We start from the raw sequence: 6,671 nt of genomic DNA on the forward strand, positions 1-6,671 counted from the left end.
CCCGGAACTCGGCCAGAAGAAGCTCAAAGAGCTCAAAAAGACGGGCAATCCCGCCGACAGGATGCAGGCGTCGATCGACAAGTGCTGGGCCGACTTGAGGACGCACGCCGACGGGAGGAACGACAAGTTCGACGGCAGGTGGCGGGAGATGCTCGCCAACCAAGGCGTCCGGATCGCCCTGCTGAAGACGACCGCGGCGGCGAAGAAGAGGAACACTGACTTGGCGTTTCTGATGGGCGGGAACACGGATCTGATGGACGAGGAGACGAGGAATTGGTACCAGGGCCACCGCAGCGACATCCTCCGAGCCACTCCGGCCAGTTCTTCGTCGTCTCCGCCGGCTCCTACCTCGTCTTCCTCAACGTCTACGTCGTCGACTGCCGCTGCTTCGACATCGACTACCGCTGCTTCGTCGTCGACTGCCGCAGCCGCTTCGACCACGGCGTGTGAGGAAACTGGTCCGTCGGACACCGCCGTGCCAGCCGGGACTGCCGATGAGCCTGTTTTCGTGTAATTTCCCTCCTATCGCCGATCTATGGCTGATCCTTTTGCTGGTCCTTTTGCCGATCAACTGGCCGTACTTATAGCGCGGGACGACGGTTTGTTTGAATTTAAACTATGCCCGCCGAACTCCGGGTGGATGACTGGAAATACGGTACTCCCCATGACTTTATTTCGTCCAATCCGGCGGTTGTTTCGTCCGGATTTCGTCGTGGGCAGGCCAAACGAGTGGAGATGCTCTTACACCCTGTTATATGAAATTTGCGGTTGGAGCAAAATACCTTTATTTTTCATTATGTTGTAGCGCATGTTCAATTGAGGTTCCTTGTTGCCATCTAAATTCATGGTACGTTCGTAACTCAGTGTTTTTTAAACCAGTATTGAAATACCAGTCTGATGTGCCTTGGATCTACATACAATATCACTGTTTTCGAAAAGACATTTATTTTTACAGTATTGCTAAAACTACTTGGTGTTTGGCTCTTCCAGTATTCAACAAAGTATTTAAGTCACTTTCTAAATGATAATTAGTCAGCTTAAATTTGCAGCAAAATATCAACACAATTATATAATCAAGATGCCCTCAATGCAAAGCTTGAACTGATTGAAATTTAAAACCGCAAGCCTTTAGGTTGGCCAAAGGTAGCCGTTAGTTGTTAATCGATCAGCTAGCACATCATTCAGTACTCCGCCTGTCTACTATGTCCGAGCTCTACTCCCTGCACTCTTCCACTTCCATGGAAGCCAACTGCCAACATATAGTCTTCGCTACCGCATATCACGGTCATAGCTAGTACAGGTTCCCTGCATATCACAGTGATAGGTTAGGTTCCTTATGTCAACTCATCTTGTCTTTCCATAACGTAGCAGGATCCTGGTATTTATTCATTGTGTTTTACTGTGTATGAAACATATAATTCCCCATGAAAGATTTTTTCGGCTGATTACTTAGATCAACAACAATAATTAAGTCTCCAATATGTACTAACTAATTTAGATGACATGAAATAAGGCAAAAATTTCAGTTAGTATCCAATATCCCCTGAACATATACATGTCCATGCTTCGAAATAAGCACTAAAAAAATGTCTGAAATAAGAAACTGGATTGAGCACGAATAATATATATTACTGTAAAGAACAGCCTGAGCTTCCGTTACAATGACAAAAAAAAACAGGAGGTCAACAATGCGTCTCATTACTATACAGAAGAACGGCCATCAACTCTTAATCACCACTTTGGTCAATAAATTGAAGACTTTGATGCACTCAACTTCTTCAGTTGTGAGAAAATGATATTGCAAGATCATCTCAACAGGATGTACTCCTCCAATATCTAGGCCCGCATTTCTCAACGAAATCACCTTTTTTTTTTTGGCAGACTTGCTTCTGTGGTGACACTTTGCAAGTTCTTTTGCTGGGAGGAACATATGCTTCAAGTGGTACATACTTTTTTATCATCAAGGTTGTCACTGGTCCGCATATGCTTTAAGTTCCACAACAGGGAAAAAAAGCGCCACAACTTGCTGGGAGGCATATGGATCTGTGGCTAGATTGTAATTAGTTTCATCTGGTCAGGCCATTTCTAGCACTACAGAACCTAATATGAACACACCTAATTTGATTTATCTCAATGTTTTATACATTGTTCAGTTAACTCGATCAAACAAAGATAACATGGAAGTATTGTTTTTCGTACTATCGCGTAACAAAACTATTAACATGTTGTTGCCACTCATTTTTTCTATATGCCATGACCCTATCATATACAAACCAGGAGCTCTTTCCATATTAACAATAAGTAATAGGGGCCGGAGGAAATACATAAGTTTCGATGGAGTCAAATGTTGTGATTATGGTGGTTGATGATGGTGATAACTAAGAGTACCGGTAGTGGTTAATTGATGTTGGAAGGAGGGGAAACGGTACTAAATAGGTAAACAAAAACCACTTTAATTAATGGTGATTAAGATCGTTAACTGAGGGAGGTACGAGAGGCACTACTGTGAGATTCTTTTTTAGACAGTAGTGATTACTCAGTTTGTGATGAGTTAGTTTTAACCCGTAAAATAGCTATATGTTTGATACTCCTAAGATAGCAAGGCCAATGTCACTCTCAAAACACTTCCATTCTATGTTAACATTTATTCAGTTTTCACAAGTAACATCAGTTTACTACAACAGAACATCAACTATAACTTAAGAAGAGGACTAAATGGACATACTTACTTACTTAGCATGGATGCCTGGGGAATCATCCAAGGCAACCTTTGTGCAAGCAATTGGGAATAATGAAGATACAAGTATTAGCTAACAATGTCGTATTTAAAATTCTAACCCTATATGAGTTATTGGATTAATCGGCAGCCAACACACCTAAAAAGCAACATTCCCTTTCAGATTAATAACCGAGAGATCTTGCTCAACATACTCCCCTAGATATATTGGTATAATTAGGAACATTGGTTGCTTCAGCAAAGTGGCCCAATTGTTTAAGCGTCGCATCAGTCGAAGTGTGTGAGAATAGCTTTTTAGAAATATATATAGTTGGTAAGTAAATAATTCGTTAGAGCAAACATGATTCTGACAATTATCATGAGGTTATCAAACATATTATGAGAATTGAGAGTACATACTATTGACGAGACCCTCCACAGGGCTTTGATACTCTTTAGCTACTTCGTCACTGCATTCCAGCTACTCGCCACCGGTAAGTCACTCCAGCTGTACAAATGGAACACATCAAAAATACCGAGAGTTGTATCCTTTTCATGTATTTTTGTATTTTGTTTTACATCCTTACACACAGTTGCTTTACATTAAAAGAAAAACTCGGATATTAGAGCTTGATTTATATGATGACGAGATCAACTATGTTATGAAAATCAGCACTTGTAAGTCAGAAAAAAATATTGAAAACTGTACCATAATTAATATCCATAACCTTTACAACTAATATGAACAAGCATATCCTTCCATCAACCCGAGTGTAGATCAATTCAGTATCCAGAAAAAATGGCAAGGCTAACATGTATTGTAGTACTGAAAATACTGAGACTTTGCATTACTTTAAGAACATGTATATCAGAAAATTTTACAACAACTGCAGAGAACTAAAACACTAACTCCTTCATCAAAGAGGTAAACACATCCTTTGACAAAGCCAAATCAAATTGCAGCCATTACAGAAATCGAACGAGGCTCTCCTACTGTCGAGGGAATACTTGGAGAGAAGCTTAAACCACAAGAAGCTTAAATCGCAACCATCTTCAGCAACAACCTACAGAATAGTAAGAGGAACAAACTTCTGAAAATCGTATCACACAGAGTTTTCATATATAAACCACAAGAAACATCAATTTAGAAGAAGCTTGTGCATTGTATGTGTACCTCAATTGCATAAATCATTTTTGCACCCCAGGAATTGTCTGTTTCCATTTCGGTAAGATAATAGGCTCTGAGTTCAGTATGTGACACGGATAAATGGTGAGGTCTGATCCATGCAATCCATTCAGACTTCACATTCCACTAAAGGGATCATGTGAAATGACAACCTTGAAGTGGATGTTTGATGGGAGAGGGCCAACAATTCATATGTAACACCATTTAGGGTGAAGCCCCTTAGGGGTGGCTGGCTGAAACTCTTCTGGCATACTCTCCCTGTCGACAAGGCTGCGAGGTACCTCCACAACACCTGGTGTCAAACTAGCCTCATCATTTAAAACAGAATCACAATTCATTAGCAATAAAAATGGGTCAAACTAAGGCACCACAAATTCAACGCAATTGCGAAGGATTATATAAGAGCAGGTCGAACTTGACTTTTTTTTTGTTTACAAATTGTACACTCTGATCTTCTCGTGATATTCACCCTACAAAATAAGACCAGAAAAGCTTTATAACTAATATGAGTATTTTGTACTTGAAACAAAATGAAACCTAGCTAGCACAAGATGACAAGAAAAGGCTTATAGAAAACCATCACTAAGTATTTGAAACCTGAATAAGCGGAAGGATCATTAATTTGATCATTCTCTTCAGTTGAACCGGACAATATATGTATCTCAAAAAAAGTGCTAAGCATGTATGATCACTCTTAACTCTTGAGGTTCAGCGAGAGGGAGCACTGTGGAGGCGGCAGTGCGAGATACAGATAATCCATTCAGAATCTTATGGCGCAGAGGAAGAAGTTGCGCGACCCCAGATCCAGCACCTTCTCGTCAGGGTTCAGCGCTGCAAGAGACGAAGAATCCATCATCAGCGATGAGCGATTGATACAGTGGACAGTTTCAGAAATCGAACGAGGTTCTATTACCATCGTGGAATACTTGGAGAGATGCTGCTCGAACCATGCGGCCGCGTCGACGTTGTTCGCGTCGGCGGGGAGCGGCGGCCTGCGTCCCTGGGCGATGGAGGCGGGGAGCGGCGGCCTGCGTACCTGGGAGATGGAGGCGGGGAGCGGCGGCCTGCGTCCCTGGGCGATGGAGGCGGCGACGGCGGCGCGCGCGATGTTGGCCATGGTGGCATCGGCGCCCAGCACGACGTGCACCGGCCAAGGCTCCGCTCGGCCGTCAAGTTCACCAGCAGCGCCGCCACCATCGCACGGGATTGGGGTCGCGTGGAGAAGGAGGAATCAGATTGAGGCAGAGACGGCTAGGGTTGGACGGGATGGGGTCCGTCAAGGTAGAGAAGAGCGAGGGGGCGCGACCTACGCGATAGGTGGGCCTGGCCCATGTACGCGCATGCGGGCAAGCGGAAGGTCGACGAGCGGGACGACGAAGATTTTCACGTACCAAGAGATGGGGAGAATAGGGATTAAGTTCAGTCTTTTTAAGTAGTACTAGTTAAATGCCCGTGCGTTGCAACGGGTTATAAATATTTTAACCAAAGTGCTAAAAAGTGCTTGGATGCTATCTGACCGAACGAGCACTCGATTTTGTGCCGTCCGATCTTTCCGTTGTGGTCCATCGCGCGAGTCTGGATGTGAGACTGTCCCGACATGACTGCACCTGACCGTCCTGTTTTCTTCCTCGCTCGTCTTCCCCACCACTCCCGAATGGACTCAGCTTCAGTGACTTGCTGAACCTAAGTCATCGAGACTAAGTCACCCATCTCAGTCCTTCATTTTAGATCCACTGAACCAGATCGATCAAGATTCACACTAAAAAAGTTCAAACTTGTCAGAAAAAATTGAAAAAAATCCTATAAATCATACATGTCCGGTTCCATATTCTGAGTAATTTTCAGTTTATTTGGATTAGCGGTTTGTGATTAAACGACTTTTTTGTATTTGAAACGTAAAAAGCAGTTTAATTACAAACCACTAAATCAAATGGGCTGAAAATTTCTCAGAATGTAGAACGAAATATGTATGATATACTAGAATTTTTTCAATTTTTTCCTGAAAAGTTCGAAATTTACAATGTAACTTTGAGTTAATCTAGTTCACTGGATCTAAAATGAAGGGCTGAGATGGGTGACTTAGTCTCGGTGACTTAGGTTCAGCAAGTCACTGAAGCTGAGTCCCTCCACCGGTGCCCCGTAGCGTGTCACGCCTTAGACTTGGGCAGCGCCACCTAGGGACCAAAGGGGAATAAAGGTGGCGCAAAGGGATGTGTGTGTTAAGTTAACCGTGGGCCAGGGTTGCCAGAGAGGAGTTGGGTGCGTGTGTGCGCTGAGCTGTTAGAGCATCTCCAGCCGTTTGGGCTCTCCACGCCCAAATCTGGCGATATTGTCATCCGGATTGGAGAAAACTTTGGCCTGGGGAGGCCCATTTTCCCAGCCGCGAGCCCAGGATGAATGTAACGAATTCAGACAAAATTGGCGAGTTCGTTCAAACATAAGCGAAATTTAATGATATTTAATATATAGAGGCGAGTTCGTACATAAGTAGGCCGAATTCGAACATATATTTGAATTCGGCGTTAGCAAACTAAAATTTACACTACAGAACGCCCTACTACATGCCGAAATGGCGGTAGAACGACGTGTAGTCGCCGCCGTCGTCGTCGTCGCTGGAGCCGGCGTTGTCCTGGGGAGGCGGAGCCTCGTACCATCGGCTCGTGCCCTGGCTAGCATCGCCGGCGCGTGGCGGCGACGTACGATACATGTCGTCGTCGCTGTTGTCCTCGACCTTGACCACCTCCCTGGGCGCAACGTTCCTAGCGGCGG

General features: G+C 44.0%; 1 long non-coding RNA gene across 1 annotated transcript; it reads right to left on the reverse strand.

Moving 5' to 3' along the window:
• Positions 1-1,509: 1,509 nt before the first annotated feature.
• Positions 1,510-5,215, reverse strand: LOC127314762 (uncharacterized). Its single transcript, XR_011748948.1, has 5 exons — positions 4,816-5,215; positions 3,891-4,733; positions 3,445-3,780; positions 3,137-3,224; positions 1,510-2,049 (listed from the first exon to the last, which is right to left on the reverse strand). It is a non-coding gene; the product is annotated as an uncharacterized lncRNA (long non-coding RNA).
• Between the last annotated feature and the right edge of the window lie 1,456 nt (positions 5,216-6,671).

Source organism: Lolium perenne, chromosome 7, assembly GCF_019359855.2.
Source record: "Lolium perenne isolate Kyuss_39 chromosome 7, Kyuss_2.0, whole genome shotgun sequence".
Lineage (NCBI taxonomy): Eukaryota > Viridiplantae > Streptophyta > Magnoliopsida > Poales > Poaceae > Lolium > Lolium perenne.